The sequence below is a fragment of the Emydura macquarii genome, unplaced genomic scaffold, assembly GCF_026122565.2.
Source record: "Emydura macquarii macquarii isolate MOO-44397 ecotype Brisbane River unplaced genomic scaffold, CSIRO-AGI_Emac_v2 contig_2205, whole genome shotgun sequence".
In the NCBI taxonomy this organism is placed as follows: domain Eukaryota; kingdom Metazoa; phylum Chordata; order Testudines; family Chelidae; genus Emydura; species Emydura macquarii.
Genome location: NW_027132342.1, coordinates 10836288 through 10856672, shown reverse-complemented (window position 1 = coordinate 10856672; position 20385 = coordinate 10836288). Strand labels below are relative to the sequence as shown.

The 20385-nt window shown below is 41.7% G+C and overlaps 1 protein-coding gene across 2 annotated transcripts in view; it reads right to left on the bottom strand.

Moving 5' to 3' along the window:
* Positions 1-20385, bottom strand: part of PRR5 (proline rich 5) — a 155701-nt gene that overhangs the window by 90199 nt on the left and 45117 nt on the right. For both annotated transcript variants that reach the window (XM_067559349.1, XM_067559350.1), the window contains exon 2: positions 17985-18121. The gene's annotated coding sequence lies outside the window, so the exon portion shown is untranslated. The remainder of the gene's footprint in view (positions 1-17984; positions 18122-20385) is intronic.

Below are 20385 nucleotides of genomic sequence, written 5' to 3'. Positions count from 1 at the left end.
CCATTCCAGCCACGTAGGAGGAAATGAACCTGTGAAAGATCCCTTCCACTGATGTCAATAAACAGGACAATCTGGGCCATGCTGCCATTTTGCAGTAAAGTCTCTAACTGCAGCCCCTCTTTACAAATATTAGACGTGTTCTCCAGCTCCATTGATTTCCACGGGGCTAGATCAGTTTAGCCCACATCAGGATCTGGCTCAATGTACCTGGTTTTGTTAGTGTCTGTGAGAAAATGTATTGGGGCACTACCAAGTATTGTACACACATATATGAATACGTTCGGTGAGCGGTAAAGCAGAGAGATGTGGGCTAGCACAATAATTGGAGCATAGAATTTAAAAGCCAGGGATTCTCAGATTCAGCTCTGGACTCTCTCTAGGGCTTTGGGTTCTCACTTAATCTTTCTGCCTCAGTTTCTCCATCAGTAAAATGAGATGATAATACATGTCAGCTGAAAGGATTGAGGCCCTGATCCTGCATTGCCAACTGCACAGTTGCTAGATGGAGCAGCCTTTGACCTGGGGCTCTGCATGGCCGCAGGGTTCCACCCTCTTAATTCTTACTGCTACATTGGAGCCCCCTGATCTGGTTTGTGCTATCACCCTCAATTCCCAGATGGGGAAACTGAGGCAGAATGTTTAAGTTAATGTTTGTAATGTGGTTTGAAAATGAGACGGTCTCCATAATATTATTATTAGCAGTAATAACAAAAAGAACAACCCAAAATATTATTTGTCTTACTTTAATATTTCAAACATCCTGAAATTAAAGGTGTTATAAAAAGGAAAAAGTATGTTATAATTTCACTGTTTCAAAATATGTAAGACAGAGTCTGGAAAGAGCCTGCTATAAATGCATGATTTTTCTTTTTAAAGCACTGAATTGTTGAATCCCTTAGAAATCAAGTCTTTGTCAAACAACAGTAGCCATGGGCTTGATCCTACACTTGTTGAAGTCAACAGCAATGCTCCAATTGACTTTGGTGCAAGATGAGGGTCTATGAGAGATATATTTCATTAATAAGGTCAAATTTAACATTCTATATCAATAGGAGAAAATTCACAATTTGTAATATAAAGAGCAAGTTAGTTGCAACTATTGATTGCTGTTAGGTGTTGTCTTTAAGATACTAACAGAGACTAACAGCCAGCGGGAACACAGACAAACTGATGCTCACAGTGATGATGTCATTAGGATCTGACTGCTTTTTGTTTTAGCTTTGGTCATTCTCTCCCGTGTGCTGAGGGACTGATTGCTCCAGCCTGCCCTATCATCCTTCCCTCCCTCCATTTTCCTTTCCCCTATTCCCTTACTCACTTCCCTTCCATGTGTCCTCTCTGCTCCTCTGTCTCTCCCTTTAGCTTATCCCTCCGCCCTCCCCACCTCACCAAAAATGGTGGCACTCACTAACATGACATTTGTAAACCATCACTCAGCTCACTCTGACTGTATGTTGTATCCTCTCCTCCTCCTCCTTCTCCCCTCCCCCTTGTCTGTTTACAGTATAAACACTTCAGGGCAGAGACTCCCTCTCACTCTATTTGTACAATGCTAGCACAATGAGGTCTTGATCTCAGATGAGGTCCCTACACACAACCATAATATAATACCAATAAAATAAATAAATAAGTAATGTCTGTAAAACATCCATATCTAAAATTTCCATAAAATCCCTTTAAATTCCCCCAAATTGCAGTTTTGGACTGATATTTAAAGTATGCAACACATACTATCCAGTACTCGTTTACTGTATATTACTAATTCTCTTCTGCCACCCATTCATCCCCAGGAAATATTTTGACTGAATAAGAACCAGGCCAAGTTCCTGAAGCTATTGCCTGTTATGATGCAATCAAAACTGCCAAGTGTTTCCATCAAACGGCAATGCCAGCAGCCTTTCTATTTGCTCATTATCTCCTTATAGGGTTTGGGAATTAAAGTGAGAGTTGTAATTAGAAGGAACATGGTGGAATGTTACATGAGGAAGAGGAAGTGAAGATCAGTGCCTTAGTCTGCATCACCTATATCGTTTGTCATTCTTCTTATCACCCTTCACTTTAATAACCTACAGGGGCTTTTCTTTATCAGTACTGTAAGGCTTGAGACTGTTTTCAGCTAACAAGTTGGTCATTAAAACTCATGTAAATGTCTAATCCTCAAGGACAATGGCTCGTGCAAACATCCGATGACCCAGGTAGCCAGATGTCCTCTTAGTGATTTTAATTTCGATAAGAACAACTCATTTGCTTTTAGAATTTCTGTCTGTCTGCCACCTATCTGTAAAGATCTCCCCCCTTCTCCCTCCACCCTACCCCCCCACCGAGTGTAACCCTAGCATCCTTGATGTAAGTAAAGTGATTAAAAGTATCTCTGCGTGTATATAACGACCATTATCACTGTTGTCTCTCCGGATGGGACAATGTCTGTATTTGTAGGTGAATAGATAAAGAATTTAAACGTACTATGTAATCGATAAGAAAGGGAATATAACTGACCACTGTAACATCATGAAGCTGAAGCTGATTTCTCAGACTTCCCGGTATTGTGAATAAACATCTCCAGTATTGTCTATGCTGCCTGATTCTTGGAGAAAGAATCCTTCATGCTTTACAGTACTAAGAGTGCTGCGCTGCAGCAATTCAAGGTCTCGGTGCTACCCACTCACCCAAGCCATTGGAATATAACCCATTCTAAACAACGTTAATGGTATAAATGCCAAACCAACCACATCTTTGTTACTAAATTGAATATAAACTGATACATAATAAATTGATGTTTCAAAATTCTGTTCAACAAGTAACTCCATTATTTAAAATGCTTTTTATCTGTTTTTACAGAAACATGGTATAGTAGAAAAATCACTTAAAAAGCAATTAAACTAATAATGTTTCTGACTTTTTCCAAATGCTGTGTGAATTCTTTCATAAATTGCTTACCAGGCATGCTATTAATAGGATCTCTGAATGTTATGACCTTGATGTAGCAGTTTGTGTACCATTCTTCTATCTTCCTCAGTTATATATGGTACAGTGCCTTCCAAATCTATGAATCCTGGGAGATCAGAGCTGTGAGCTATGCTGCACGGCCCTTTTTACATCCAAACAGTTCTTATTCAAGATCTTCCAAGAAGGCTCTGATTGTCTTGGAAGATAAAGAGCCCACTTTGGTAAACAGCTGAGTTTCAAATATGTTGCAGTGGTAACCAGTTGTTAATAGCACAGGACAGCCTAGCTCTACTGTTAATGTGTACATGTGAGAGGTCCTGGAAACATGAGCCCTGCCTTAGAATTACTGCCAATCCCCAGGAGAAAGTCATATAGGTCAGCACAGTATTGACAAATGCGAGTCGGACCTCTTCATATTGTTTGTATCAAAGTATAAAGGATAATTTGAGCTTCTTTCTCTGAGTCCCGTAGTGCTTTTCCTTAAATGTACTTTAGCTTTCGAACACAGCACAGAGTCCTGCAAGAGCTACAAAAGCATGGCCATCAATTTGGATTAGCTCTTTAGAAGCTACATCATTTCCCTTTAGCCTTGGAAAGATTAATTTTTCAAAAGCAAAGCTAAATTTGAGCATAGCCCATGTGAAGGTTGGCCTCTGAGGAAAGCACAGCTTCTACTGAATTCTCTCTTACAAATGAAACCAAACATTTTAAAACTTGCCAAAGAAGTCTTGCCTCTTGAAGAGAGCAACTCCAAAATGGCAGCCACAAGCAATGTGGTGAGATTTTGCAGCTCCTGAGATGCAGGATGTGGTACGCCACATTTTAAACTGATGACCTTGTACTGTTGTACAAATGATGCTTGACACCCACATGATTTTACCCTAACTTACAACACTTCTACATATGTTAAACAATAACTATAGAATAAAATACTGGTGCTTGAAATAGCTAGAGAAGGAAAGGTAGTCACCACATAACAGATTTTAAACTCATATATTTTAATCTTTCACGTTCCCTGATGTCACAAGATCAGCAGGTCTCATTTTCTCTGGCATCCCAGCATGAACTGTGCTGATAATGTCACGACCACCCTGGAAGCCAATAAAAGCCCACATCTCATTTAGAGAAGGTCGGATAAGCGCTGGAATTTTAGAAAACACTCTGGCAAGGTTTATCAGAATTCTTAACACTTCTGGATGCATTTGTCAATTTACACAACTATCTGATCCCTCCTTCTCACCCCATATGCCCAGGCTCAAGCTCCAATCATGTGTCGCAGTGCTGACGGTGTAATGCATACATGGTCAGTATCATGCATACTGGGTTGTCATTCAGAGCGGAAGCCAGTGTCAACATCAGGGCACATGAAGAAGGAGAAAAAAAGCCGGGAAGAAAAACTGCATCTCCATATGTCACAGTACTGCACTTTTATCAAGGGAGCAGAGCTGCCCCTCCCATGAAGAAACCCAAGGGAGGAGGTTGGGGGAGGTGAAGCTTTCTCTCCCAGAGATCGACCTAGATTGTTCAGTCAGGCAGAGTGTTTTCCTCCCAGTAAAAAGACAACTGGCCTAGGTCCTTCTGCCCTCTATAAAATGAACATAAAAATCATGCGGTCAGACTCTTAAGGGATGTGACAAAGGCACAAAGCCATCTATGCTGAAGTCCTGCGCACCTGCACCAGGTTGGGACCTCCTTTCTACCACTCCCATAGAGCTGTGTTTCTAGGGCTCTTTGTCCACAGGATAAAAGTGAGGTTTTTTGCCGTGCACAGGCCTCAGGCTACAATAACTTTCTGGTGCATTTACTGGTGGTTGTGAGGGACAGGAGGAGATTCATAGCCTCCAGAACCAGATAATCCCTTCTTTCAGGCCTGAGACCAGGAAGAGGCAGTAACCCCACATCTTTCTGTGCAGGACAGGGGATAGCAAAGCATGGACATGTCCATGGTTCTTGGGAAGGGGAAATTTCTCCCCAAAAGGTTATTTTTCCTCTCCCACTCATAAGTTACTGGTAAGGGCCAGATTCTGATACCCTTATTCATGTTGCATAGCATCTTCTTCCCTGAAGAGTCCATTGAAATCAGTGGGTATATTTATGGAGGAAAATACTACTCACCATGAGTAAGGGGATCAGAATCTAGCCCTTAATTTGGTAAACACACTTGGGTGTTCCGTCTTTACAGACGTTGTCAAGTATTTTGGTAACAAACTTAACTGACCTTTACATTTTCAAATGGAGATATTTAAGTCACTATGGGTGGGAAGCATTCTTCAACCCTGAGAAATTTGTGGTTTTTGCCAATCTCTAAAGCAAAACCAGACAAACCAATTTGAATTAGTTTACATGTTTAAAAATGCAGCTGGGCTGAGTGCCAAGTTTCAGTCTGATATTTGAAGTGGCTAAGATATTAAATGACAAACAAAGCGCCAGATAGGAGGGTTTAGGAGAAGAAGGCTAGCAGATCCTAACCTACAGCAATGTTACTGGGCACCACTATACTATTTCATACACCATATGACAGGATGTGCAGTAAGTAATAAAAAAACCACACAAGACACAGGATTGTAGCACCTGAAAATTAGAGCAGGAGGTTTTAAAGACCTCAGACCCTGCCATTAGCTCTTCTTCTTATAAAACAATAATTTAGAGAGACACCTCCAAGTATCTTTTTTTTCAAATGCGTTTTAACTTTTTATTTGCCTCCCTACTGTTTATCGAATCTACTGAGAAGTTTTAAAATAGTATTTTTTCCTGGCCTATTTTGTCCTCTTTCTTCTGGAAGAGATTTTTCTTGCCCACTTTTTTTCTTCTTTATAGACTGTGAACTAACAGATTATCAATCACATGGCGTCTTTGTTGACCAGTGCTCCGTCTGCTGGCTGGATGACTCTGCAGGCCACGTGCACTCAGGGCTTGTCTACACAATGGGATAATGTGCACTACGGGGCTGTGATTTCTAAAGTACACTAATGTGTTGCACATTAATTGGTCCGTGTAAACCCCATTGGTGTGCACTAAAGGTTCCCTAGCAGCATTTTCTAACGTAGCAATTTAGAAACCACATACTCTGCAGTGCGTGTTACTCCACTGTGTAGATGAACCCTTAGAGTGGTTAATGGTTTTGCTTTTTAATTTCTTGGTACCAATGTAGTATATTTAAGAAAATGACAGTTAGGGTGGGATTTTCAAAAGTGCTCCCACTGACATCAATGTAAAACTTGCTTTGGCTTCAGTGGAGTATAGCGAGGCCAATGCAGAGCACTTTTGAAAATCTTGCACCTCAGTCCATAGGACATGAAAGAAAGGCTAATCTTGTAGTTCACACACTGGGATGGGACTCAGGGGACTTTATTTGTGAGCTTGGGCTTTGAGATCTCCCTATGCATCAGTTCAACATCTGTAAAATGGAAAGATAATGCTTACCAGTCAGGTGAGATGCACAGAAGTCACAGTGGACAATTACACAAAAAACAAATTCATCACCAAATAATTTCAAGACAGACCTAAATTTGACACCTAACGTCCACAAAAGCCCATGGAGCCCCACAGGTGATGATTTCAGCCTGAGCTGTTCTAGTAAATGAAACACTGAATATATTACATCAGACCAATGATTTAGTTCTGTTGCAGATATTTATATGTTTTGGAAACAACTGGTCTTTTATTTGCTTTTTAATAATTGCCGTTATCATTTTATTTTTTTAAATGCATTGACATTTAAGGACCAACCTAAAAGCCTATGATGGATCCTAAAAAACCAGCTCCCTCAGTCAAAGTGACCTAATGGCGTGGGGAAGAGAAGGCTCAAGAGTCAAAGCACAGCTTTTCCTTCTAGAGGAGCAAGTGGCTCACGTTTCAAACTCTCCAGCCATTTGGGTGTCAAAGGAGTGCTGTGCTCGGAAAGTCCTCTGTATGCTCTGCTCAGACTGTGATTCTGGATGCAGTGAAGAGAGTCATGGCTATGTGCTTGAGGTTCAGCACAAAATACGTGGCGAGTGCATGGGACACAAGCTCAGCCCCACTTCCCTCCTGCTCAGCCAGAATAGCTGGCCAGATGAATAGGGAGAAATAAGCTACTCCAAAAAGTGGGGTGGAGGGATTTCCCATCCGATCAGAGCCAGAAGGGAGTGGAGGAGGAATAGAGCAGGTCTGAGTCAACATTCATTCTCTGCTATGCTCCTGAGGTGATGCAACAGCAGGTTAGCCTCTACCCAGAGCAGATTAAAACGTTTTATTAGGAAATGTTTAAGCACAAAACAATAAAGCGATAGTCAAGGTTCAAAAAGCATAGCAATACAGCATCCGGGGATGACACGCAGTGGGGGGGAATGGGAGGTGTTCGAGGATGAGTTGTGGCCCGTGGGAGGGGCTGGAGGTGTGGGGCTTGAGGGTTGCAGGAGGATATGGGGGGGGGGGGGAACGCTATCCAGCGTGGAGGGAGCGTCTCTGGGAGGCATTGCCAGGGAAGGCGAGTGAGTCCATGCGTAGGGGTGGAGGTCTGGGGAGTACAGTGGCGTACGGGGGATATGTGGGTTGGGGGATGCTATCCATGGTGGAGGGGATCCCTGGGAGGTTGAGGAGGGAGGGTCCCTGGGGGGCATTTGCTAGGGAAGGCAAGTGAGTCCGTGTGTGGGGGTGGAGGTCTGGGGGTACAGTGGCGTGCCACCACGAGGGGGGGTCCCTGGGAGGCGTTTGCTAGGGAGGACAAGTGAGTCCCTGTGTGGGGTTGAGAGTGGAGGTCAGGGGAGAGGCGATAGGAGATACATATGTGGGCATGAGGGCACATTTCAATGCAATGCATAGTAAAGTCATTGCACTCTAACCCCGTACAAGCACCTGATGATTCCCAGCCAACATTCACCACCTTTTAGGAAGTGCTTTAAACATCACTTAGCAGGACATTCCTGTGCCTCACTGAAAAGCAAGCATGTTTGTCAAACCTCCTTTCATGTCATTTCATTTTATTGCTGCATCCATTGGGGGAGAGGGGAGGGGCAATAAAAGCATTATTCTTAAATTCTGGTTTTCTTATTTAAGCTTCTTCAGCCACTTCAAACGGTTGGGTAGATGAGTCAGCGCAGCTAGATGAATTTTAACCAATTTCCTAAAGCTGCAACAGGCTTCAGACTAGAGAAGCCAAACATCAAAAGGTTCAGAGAGCCTCGTCAAATAAGCCTCGAGAAATTCCCAAAGCTTATCTGAAAATTATCTCAGGCCCGTGATCTTTACTTAGCCCTGGTCTACACTTACCTGGAGATTCGGGGGCAGTCACGCAAACTACGCAGAGTTTGCTTCCCTTGTGCTTCCCTTCTGCGCGCCGACAGAAACTGTGTTCCTGTCGACACAGTGCTACGCTACTTGAGGGGGTGGTTTTACTCAGTCAACTTCCTGATCGATTGGGCGGGTCTACACTGACCACTCAATTGATCCAGAAAGATCAATCTGGCAGTGGCAACTTTGCCGCTGTCAGTATAGACATACCCTTAGTCAAAACTCCCACTGAAATCAACGAGAGTTTTGCTTGAGTAAGGACTGTCGGAATAGATCTTTGATACTGGAATTCACATGAAGTCAGAATTCTGGCAAGATTTTCAGTTCTTCCTGATTTTGTCCAGGGCAGACATACCGAAACAGCAGTCCTTCTTGTGACATTTTGGTTTCTCTGTTTCTAGGCCAGGAAAAGAGGAAACAGCACCAATAAAAAGAAGAAAAGTAAAAGGGAAAAGAAAAAGGGAGGCAACCACATTTTTCCAAACCTAAAGAGGTCATGTTTCGGTTTGATTTTAGTTCAGTGCAGTGGTTTGGCTTAGTTTGTGTTTATCCCAAGTGAGCTCAGTCAATTTCTGCTTTAGACTAAAAAAGTCTTGCAGCCATAAAATTCTTACTGTTCTGCTGGGGATATTACTTGCAAGATACATTCTACTGAATTATGCTGAGTTCCTGTTCCATTCCTCCCAGATAGGTGGGACTATAATTAGAACTGTAATTATAGCTGAATGTAAACATATTAAGGGTGGTTAAGACTCTGGAGGAGACTATAGCTTGCAGCAGCCTTTAGGAAACCTCTTTAGTCAGACTGACCAGTATAGCTGGTAAAAATAAAATGTTGCCATTCCTGTAAAAGAATCACTTCTCCCATTCTGCATCTTTTGTATCTAGTCAACACAATGAGCCAGCACAGCCTGAAGAGAAGATGAAGAGATGACTTAGAAAGTGAAATAAATCTAAAGGCAACATGCAACACCCCCTCAAATAATCCTCCAAATGTTGAAGTCTTTAGAGATCATGTTTATCTGATTAGTCACATATTTTAGAGATTGGCTCAAACAGAAACACTCCAAGTTTGCTCTGAATTTATGGCTTAGTCTGTTATAAAACCTAAGGGGCCATTTGCAGAATTCAATTATATGATTTCAAGTGTAGATTTCAGTTGCTCACTTACTCAAAACTCAGATTCAGGCTTTTGATTCATGCTCCTCTGTTTGATTTTCTTTGTTTTTAGTACAAGAATTTATCATGCCATTTAAATGTGAAATACAAGTCCCAAATCAAACCAGCAAACTTATTCTATGTGAATAAAGTTGAAAACTGAAACATTTGATTTACCATAACAACACCTCTTCTGACCACACGCTTTTAACAGAAACACTCCCATTTCAAACTTTTTAGCATTTTAAAACATTTCAGAACTAGCTGACTCAATTTTTGTGTGACCATCTTTAAAGACCTTAAAGTGTCCTTAATTTTTTAAAGATGGGTGCTCAATACTTTACAGATATTCAGCCCACTTGAAGTTACCAGGTGGTAGGCACCTAAAAACTCAGACATCCAAAATCACTAGTATCTTTTGGAAATCTTAGTCAAGAGATTTTTCACACTATGAACTGACTCCCTCAAATGTCATGTTTGTTTATCTATTTATTTTAAGTTTTAAAAAATTGTTCACTTTCAGAAAGTACTGTCCTATGACAATGAGCCATGATTCCTGGGTGACGGTCCCAATTGTATCACTGATTCAGTCTCCCCAGCTTTTATGCTTTCATCCTGAGTCTCATGATATTTGGCATTACACTCAAAGTTCCAGCTCCCGGAGTCCTCTGATTACTTGAGAATCTTATCATCCAAAAAAAGAAAGAAAGAAAGAAAGAAAGAAAGTTTCTAGCCTTCCTGCTTACGGAGAAAAGCTTGGAAAGTGTTCCTTAAAGGATGAAAAACCAGAAGGCAAATTAAAAGAACTCAATTTTTTCATCTTTTTTTTTTGGTAAGGTGTTGTGATTATCAAACCAATCTCATGACTTTTTGAGCCCCTTTATGATTTTGAAGGTTGGTGTTAGCATTACTGATGACTCATTCTTTTTACTTCAGGCAAATTATTTAACCCTTCTGTGCCTAAATCCCTAGCTCTATAAAAGTTTCTTCAACAGACCCCGTTTGAATCTGGAGAAAAAACTGGAAATCATACAATTTTTCTTCCCTTGCTTGTAGTTAGTATATGAGAGAAAATTAATGAGGTAAATTGAGAAAAATTGGAATGATGTTGAAGAACGCTCTTTATCTCCCCATTCCTGCTGGATACACAGCACCTCAGGGTACCTCTACTCTGCGGCCAGGTATGTAATTTCTGGCTTGGGCAGACATACCCATTCTAGCTTTGATCACGCTAGTGTGCTAATAGCTAATAGCAATGTTGCCATCACTAAATGGGCAGCAGCACAGACTAGCCACCTGAGTACAGGGGGCTGGGTGGGATTATACTTGGGCAGCTAACCTGTGCTGTTGCCCATGTAGCCATAACTACACTTTTAACTATGCTATTTTTAGTGCACTAGCTCAATCAAAGCTAGCGCAGGTAGCCAGAAACAGCGTAGACCAGTGTTTCTCAATTGGTGTTCCGCAGGAACACTGTTAGGGTTCCGAGAGCAGCTGTTCTCTGCGCTGCCGAGAGCAGCTGTACTCTGCGCCGCTGAAAAAGGGAAGATGTCTCGGATTTTCCAGCGGAGAGTATCCAGTATAAGTGTAATTTAAGTAAGAAATGCTGACCTTTGCTTATTTCGACATTTGAAGACCGTTAAGAGTTTGGGGGGTTCTGCAATTATTTATGGAGTTCAAAAGGGTTCCATGGCCAAATTTAATTGAGAAACACTGGCGTAGACATACCAAAAGAGTTCTAAGGAGACAAGAGTTTGTCTGGGAGGCTGCAGAATGGAATAGCAATTCAGTACAATGACATTAGATGCCAATTTTGAAAGAAATTCTTGTATTCTCATATCTTTACCTGATGTGGCATGCACACAGTTAATGATACGCATCATTTTCTGATGCAATTGTTCCAACCTTAGCTGAACACTGTTTTTGTCTTTGGAGCATTTTTTGCTTAACAAGTTGAACTGGTATTTCAAGTAGGTAGATATTTTAGTAGCTATTTCAAGAGATTGAGCAGCAGTGATTTGCCAGCAGCACAAAGGGATCAAGAGAGAGGGACTAGCTGAATTTCCCTGGCCCTCATCCACATTGTGGATTCAGGGCACTGGGAGCACATGGCTCTACAGCCGCCAGCAAGGAGCATTGTGTGGGTTGAACCCCTCAATGGAATTTCCTGGGGGAGAGGTGATTGGGTGTAATCTATGTAGAAGACAGGGAAACACATAACAAAATAAAAAATAAGCAGTAAGCCAAGAGTCACTTTTTCTGGTGAGGGGAGAGGAGCAATGTTAAGTGAGCACAAGGGGTTATGATTTGATAAGGAATTTTAAAGATATTAATTAATAAGAGATTAAATGATGTCATCATCCAACTGTGTACTGTGTTAGCATATATAAATCAACCGTATGATTTATTATTGTTACACACATCCTTCTTCCCACCTGTCCTCCCTTTATGAATGGGACAAACATGTTGCAGTCCTCTTTCTAATTAGTCCTGTGCTGTGAAGACCTGTGCACGTGCCTGACCTTAAGCATGTGACAGTCCCACTGAGGAAAATGGGATGGCTCACTTGCTTAAAGCTGAGTACTACGCATAAGCCTTTGTAATGGTCAGGGCCTTAGAATAGAAGTTAATGGGAACAGAGACCAGGTTCTCATTAGGATAGCCACTCATGCATTGGATATTCTGGTACTTCTGGGAATGGCATGGGTCCGCACCCGACTACATGACTCTACTGGTTTTGCTGGTGGATTCTCTGTACCTTGAAGTCTTTAAATCATTATTTGAAAACTTCAATAACTCAGTCTTAGGTTAGAGGTCTATTATAGGAGTGGGTGGGTGAAGTTCTGTGGCATGCGTTGTGCAAGAGGTCAGACTAGATAATCATAATGATCCCTTATGACCTCATAGTCTATGAGTCTACTGGCATGACTTTGCACATATGCTAGCAGGGGTGCGGCAGCACGCTCTTCAAAATGGTGTCCCCCCATCTGATACCATTCAAAACCACATACAGTTTTGTTTCACTACTGGATGGAGGACAAACCTTAGAAAGCAGGACTGTCGGGCTTAAAACTGGATGAATGGCCTGCCTGGTTCAGATATGTGTTTTGTATAATGCCTAGCACAATGGGACCCTATTCATGATTGCGACTTTGAAGCCCTACCATGCTGCAATATAAATTAATAATAATAAAGATAACTATGAAAATATGTACAGGGATAGGAAATAAGACCTTACTATAATGCTGCACAGAATACCACAAATATTGGAGCACTGTCATGGATGGGTATAAACTGTTCATGAAGGACAGGCAGGGGCGAAAGGGTGGAGGAGTTGCACTGTATGTAAGAGAGCACTATGATTGCTCTGAGCTCCAGTATGAAACTGGAGATAAGTCAGTTGAGTGTCTCTAGGTTAAGCTTAGAAGCAAGAACAATAAGGGTGATGTCGTGCTGGGTGTCTGTTATAGACCACCAGACCAGGAGGATGAGGTAGATGAGGCTTTTACTCAACTAGGAAAAGTTTCCAGTTCACAGGACCTGATTCTCATGAGGGACTTCAATCACCCTGACATCTGCTGGAAGAGCAATACAGCAGAGCACAAACAATCCAGGAAGTTTTTGGAGAGTGTCGCAGACAATTTCCTGGTGCAAGTGCTGGAGCAACCAACTAGGGGCCATGCTTCTCTTGATCTGCTGTTCACAAACAGGGAAGATTTGGTAGGGGAAGTAGAAGTGGGTGGCAACCTAGGCAGCAGTGACCATGAGATGGTCGAGTTCAGGATCCTGACAAAAGGGAGAAAGGAGAACAGCAGGATACGGACCATGGACTTCAGAAAAGCGGACTTTGACTCCCTCAGGAAACTGATGGGCAGGATTCCCTGGGAGGCTAATATGAGGGGAAAGGAATCCAAGAGAGCTGGCTGTATTTTAAAGAACCCTTATTGAGGGCACAGGAGTAAACCATCCTGATGTGCAGAAAGAATAGCAAATATGGTAGGCGCCCAGCTTCGCTTAACAAAGAAGTCTTTGGCGAACTTAAACACAAAAAAGAAGCTTACAAGAAGTGGAAGCTTGGTCAGACGACTACGGAGGATTATAAAAATACTGCTCGAACATGCAGGAATGAAATCAGGAAGGCCAAAGCACAATTGGAGTTGCAGCTAGCAAGGGTTTCTACAGGTACGTTACCAACAAGAGGAAGATTAGGGAGAGTGTGGGCCCCTTACAGAATGAGGGAGGCGACCTAGTGACAGAGGATGTGGAGAAAGCTGAGGTACTCAATGCCTTTTTTGCCTCTGTCTTCACAGACAAGATCAGCTCCCAGACTACTGTATTGGGTGGCACAGAATGGGAAGGACGCGAACATCCCGCAGTGCTGAAGGAACAGGTCCAAGACTATTTAGAAGGATTGGACATACACAAGTCCATGGGGCCGGATGCAATGCACTCGAGGGTGCTGAGGGAATTGGCTGAGGTGATTTCAGAGCCATTGGCTATTATCTTTGAAAGCTCGTGGCAACAGGGGGAGGTCCCTGAGGACTGGAAAAAAGCAAATGTAGTGCCTGTCTTCAAAAAAGGGAGGAAAGAGGATCCAGGGAACTACAGACCGGTCAGTCTTACTTCAATCCCTGGAAAAATCATGGAGCAGGTTATTAAGAAATCTATTTTAAGGCACTTGGAAGAGAGGAAGGTGATCAGGAACAGTCAACATGGATTCACCAAGGGAAAGTCATGCCTGACCAACCTGATTGCTTTCTATGATGAGGTGACTGGCTCTGTGGATGTAGGGAAGGCAGTGGATGTGATATACCTTGACTTTAGCAAAGTTTTTGATACTGTCTCTCACAGTATTCTTATCAGCAAGTTAAAGAAGTATGGGTTGGATGAATAGACTATAAAATGGATAGAGAACTGGCTAGAGCATTGAGTAGTGATCAATGGCTCCATGTCTAGCTGGCAACCGGTCACAAGCGGAGTGCCCCAGGGGTCGGTCCTGGGGCCGGTTTTGTTCAACATCTTCATTAATGATCTGGAGGATGGGGTAGATTGCACCCTCAGCAAGTTTGCGGATGACACTAAGCTGGGGGGAGTGGTAGATACCCTGCAAGGTAGGGATAGGATACAGAAGTACCTAAACAAACTGGAGGATTGGGCCAAAATAAATCTGATGAGATTCAACAAGGACAAGTGCAGAGTCCTCCACTTAGGAAGGAAGAATCCCATGCACAGCTATAGACTGGGGACCGACGAGCTAGGCAGCAGCTCTTCAGAAAATGACCTGGGGGTAACAGTGGATAAAAAGCTGGATATGAGTCAGCAGTGTGCCCTGGTTGTCAAGAAGGCTAATAGCATATTGGGCTGCATTAGGAGGGGCATTGCCAGCAGGTGGCGGGAAGTGATTATTCCCCTCTATTCGGCATTGGTGAGGCCGCATTTAGAATATTGTGTCCAGTTTTGGGCCCCCCACTACAAAAAGGATGTGGACAAGTTGGAGAGAGTACAGCGGAGGGCAACAAAAATGATTAGGGGGCTGGAGCACAGGACTTATGAGGAGAGGCTAAGGGAACTGGGCTTGTTTAGTCTGCAAAAGAGAAGAATGAGGGGGGATTTGATAGCCTGAAAGGGGTTTCCAGGGAGGATGGGGCTAGGCTGTTCTCGGTGGTGGCAGATGACAGAACAAGGAGCAACGGTCTCAAGTTGCAGTGGGGGAGGTCTAGGTTGGACATTAGGAAAAAGTTTTTCACTAGGAGGGTGGTGAAGCACTGGAATGGGTTACCTAGGGAGGTGGTGGAATCTCCATCTTTAGAGGTTTTTAAGCTGCGGCTTGACAAAACCCTCGCTGGGATTATTTAGCTGAGATTAGTTCTGCTCTGAGCAGGGGGTTGGACTAGATGACCTCCTGAGGTCCCTTCCAACTCTAATATTCTATGATTTTATGATTCTATGAAATATCGCTTAATGTCTGAGCCTATTATTATATTGCTAGCAAGTGAGAAATTAAAGTCTTTGGGATGAAGAAAACAACTGATTGTAAACTCCTGGATTCACAGGAGGCAGTCCGTATTTTCATCAATTCTTGGTACATCTACTAGACAAACACATTGGCAGCGTGCTCATAATTTACTTAACACACACTGTTAAACACTGTCCCGCTTTAACAGGGCTTCCTTTTGATAGTCCATCACTGTAATGTTTTTGTGAACCATGCTAAACTAACTAGTTTCATGCATGCTATGGTAGAGACAGATGGCATTTATATACCAGTTTGTTTACTGTGAGATTCACAGTTAATCATGAAAGAACAATTTTAAATGCCACAAGTTTCAAAACAAAACAATGAAAAGACAGTCTGTTCATAGTAAAACCATTCAAAAGGAGATCGCTGCTAGACAGTGGGTAAGTACAAGACTAGGTCAATATTTAGTCCACCCCGTAATGACTGAGTTCTTGTAACTGCAATATCTGCTTTTACTTAAACTTTACAGTGAATATTAGCTTTGGAGAACGTTGCAAGACTAGCAGACATGGAAATGATAGTTCTCTCTAGTTTCCCCCAGAACAGGATCAGCATTGACAGCACAAGTACAACTTTCCCCATAATGGCTTGTCAGTACAGTCCCACAACTGTTATTAGGAGGAATCACCTCTAAGAGTGAGAGATTTTATGCCCATTCTTTCCTTGACCTGAGTCTACCAATAAACACCAGCTCTGATATGAACCTCTGGCTGCTGATTGGTCTGCTACTCACAGTGTAAATTCATTTCACATGGGGCCATCTGCTGGCAGTAGCCTTGAAATCCTCACATGAAAAGTGCAACACGAGTGCAAAGTATTACAATTACTCCGAGAAATCTGAGTTAGATAGTCAGGCCCTAGGGGCTAAATTCTGGCCTTAAGCCACATCCCTGTATTGGGCATGGGGGAAATCTGCAGGGCCTCAATGGGGTCTCCAGAAGGCACTGCGATTCAGTAAAGCATGGCTGCTGTGCCACTCCTTAAGGAGCTGCAAAGCACGTTCTCCTCCTCATTTAGCAAGCTGGGTCTGCTGTCATTTGAGAGTGGGGGCATCACTCTGCCTTTACCCGCGAAGCCAGAACTGCTGTTGACACTAACAAGAAGTAATCCTTTAGTCAGGCACACACAAGGACTATAGCACAGGGTGCACAAGAAGGGAAGGCTCTCTGAGTGCTCCCACCGCACAGGGGCCAGACACAATGAGGACCTTCGACATTTTCTTCTGAGTGCAGGGACTGTGATTGTGCTTAGTACTCAGGGGAAATGCACAAGAGATTGAGGAGGCTCCTACTTGGAACAGCTGCAGTCACAAGCTGCCCTAAATTATTTAATTGAACATAACAACGTAAGTCTCAATTTGCCATCCTGATGTTGAGTAGCACTTACACCCGTAAACAGCCCCCACTGAGACGTGGTCAGATTTATATTTGGAAATCCAACCCTCACCATTGGACTTAATTAACATGGTGAGCGAATACAATCTGGGTGAGAAATATCACCAGCAATGCCCCAGCATTTATTGTCTGGTATAAATTCAGAATAAAGCATCACACATGGGGTTGTGTATTACAAGAAAATGTTTGAATATTTTTACAGTGAGAACTTTCAGAGAAGTCACCCACATTATTTTTTTAAAATGAACCCACGGCAAAATTTAGATCTTATGATTTATTGATGAAGTTCAATAAAATCAGTGAGATAAACTTTCTTTAAGGTCTGCTTAGGGATGAGAAAATCTCTTACTTAGATGATCTGAGAAGAAAAATCATTTGAAAGTGGTTAGTGGAAAGCTTTTGCCTGAGCAATATTTAATTGCCTAGAAAAATCAGGATTACTGAATGTGGTAACATTGTTAAAAGAAATAACAGGACGAAAAGGATAGGTAGGGCACCACAGCATATTTCTCTCCATCACACACACACACACTCTCTCTCTCTCTCTCTCTATCTCCCTTTCCCCTACCCACCAGCCCAGCGATTGGTGTTTTCTGGAAATTATTTCAAGAAATCCATAAAATACCCTACTTCCTGAAAACCCTAATCCCACATGTCAATCCCTTAGACTCAATTTTAGCAATGCACATGATGAACTGTGTATTGGTGAACAGTGTCTGAAATCTTTAATCCAAATCAAGATTGGCTTTATGGTCTACAGGGCCTCTGGTAATAACTGATCCTTTGTACCTCCCTCTCCAGCTCAATGTTATAGCTGAATGAGCTGAATTTATGCAGAGGTCCCCCTAAAGTGCATGGCCTCAACCAATCACTTATGTTGCTTTTTCAAAGTTAGCTCTAATCCAGCTGCAAATGGATTCATAATTGGAAGGTTACTGGTGCAATTTTTAATTACTAGAAGGCTAGAAAGATATAGATTGACATGCGTTGACTTCTAACATCACAAGTTTGCCAAGTCATGCACTAATTCTTCAGTGACAGATAACACAATGGGAGTGGCTGTGGGACATCGTGCAATACAGAAGTTAACTAGAGTCTGCTCTTCACTTCATGAAAGTCGAGCCCTCTGCAGGGATGTTTGAGGAGTGGAAACTTTTTAACAGTGAGTAACTGGTGTTGCAATGACAGTAGCTTACCTGATAAAGAGTGCAGAACACAGGACTGAATAGCAGATGTCAAACACCTCTGCAATATATTCCCAAGTGTCACAGGAAAATTCCAAGAGGTGATAAAATTTGGTTGGAAAGATTAGCAACTTGCAACAAAGGCAGCTCTGCAAAAGACAATGAAAAGAATCTATTACACATTTTCTAAGCTGTGATTTATATCTCAACAATATGAATAAAGGCTGATATCCAATGTGCAGAGGACTGAAGTAAGTGAAGGATAGCTGGAAGTTGAAGACAGACAAATTCAGACTAGAAATAAAGCATGCATTTTTAATAGTGAGAGTAATTAACTGCAAGGCTTGAGGTTGTTTTCAGCTAACAAGTTGTAGGTCGAAACTCATTAAATAGTTAACGAAAATACCTGAGCCTGAAGGACAATGGCTAGTGTAAGCATCCGATGGCTCAGGAAGCCAGATGTCCTTTTAGTGATTCTAATTCCAATGAGAACAGCACATTTGCTTTTAGAATTTCTCTCATCTGCCACCTATCTGTAAGGATCCCCCCTTCTTCCTCCACTCTACCTCCATCCCGAGTGTAGCCCTAGCATCTTTGATGTAAGTAGAGTGATTAAAGTGTCTCTGCATGTATGTAATGACCATTATCACTGTTGTTCTCTCTGAATGGGACAATGTCTGTATTTGTAAGTGAATAGATAAAGAATTTAAAACGTACTATGTATTCGATAAGAAAGCATATATAATTGACCACTGTAACACCATGAAGTTGAAGCTGATTTCTCAGACTTCCCGGTATCGTGAATAAACCTCTTCAGTATTGTCTGTGCTGCCTGATTCCTGGAGAAAAAATCATTTGTGTTTTACATAACCATTAGAACAATTTACCAAGGGTCACAGTGGATTCTCCATCACTGACAATTTTTAAATCAAGATTGGATGTTTTTCTAAAAAATATGCTCTAGGAATTATTTTGGGGAAGTGCTATGGTCTCTATTATACAGGAGGTCAGATGAGATGATCACAGTGGTCCCCTTCTGACCCTGGAATCTGTGAGTAAGTCACTCAATGCTCTAACACTTCATCACTAAGCTTGGAAGTTTTAGTGTTATTGGTAAATGTCAGTCAACATCTATTTCAGCAGACACACACAAACTGACAAAAATATATTTTCGTCAATAATATTCAAAATTGACAGACAGAAAGTAAGAAAAATGTTTTTTGAGAACTTAGAGTCAAAATCCAGTTATTTAAAATGTTAGCCTTATTACAAGTGGACTGACAAATAAATAGTATTAAAAGGTATGATGTGTTGATATAAGGACATTACTTTGTATATTTTGACATGTGATGTTGACAGTTTGTTTTTAAAGCTCTAACTTTTTGAATCTCAATATTTACCATCATTAAACTATTGTCTAATCCCCCACCCAATTTCCAGCCACTGTAGATATTTAAATCAATAAAAAAATTAACAAAAAATGTTTAAAACCCAAGAATTTGTGCTACTTTGAAAATTTAAATTGATAAAAATCCGAAAAATGATTGAAAATAAACAATTATATTATCCATCAAAATATAAAATAATATCAAATTCTTCCAACCGTATTTAACACTGATACAAATGCTTTCTCCATATGCTTTTTCATTTCTTGTTTTGTCTTCTTTAATGGAGGTTGGTTCATTAACACCAATGCTGATAGCTACACTCACAGGTAGAGAGAAGAGTCCAGAGTTTCCATTAGCACACACATTAGAAATAATATATGTTCCAAAAATAAAGAGGTGGCAGAAGCACGGTTTAAAACAGACTAGATTGTATGGGATCACAGGCCCAGATCAAAAATCCAAAGTAGACCTTTGGGGTGGGTCTGATTGTTGAGAAGGCATCATAAATGTGTTTTTAAAAGCATTTTGAAATTCTATCAGCAATGTCTGACACAGCATTCTGAGCTCTGCCTCTCTTGGGTAGGTTTTACAGTCTCCTTTGAGATTGCTATTAACAAAATCCACGGTCCCAGTCTGGATTTCCCTTCCTCTATTTTATCTATAAAAACGGAAGCCCGTCACCTTTTGAGACTCCAGCATGAAAGATTTTTGTTTTTTTAATGACCTCTCTTACGCCTGTCATTGGCAGCTGCTTATTAATATACATATATATATATATATATATATATATTTTTTTTTTAAATTTCTGAGCCTGATTTCTCCATTGCCTTGACCTTTGCTTAGTCATTTACATTGGTGCAAAGTGGGTGTCAAATGCTACTAAGGGTATGTCTACACTGCAGGCTGAAGTCTATTTACTTTAAATCGACTTTCACCTGCCGAATTTTAGAAGTCGCAGGAGCATGATCACACCACGCTCCTTGCGCTGGGCTCTTGCGTCCCCACTCGCCACGCTTGGGTCGACA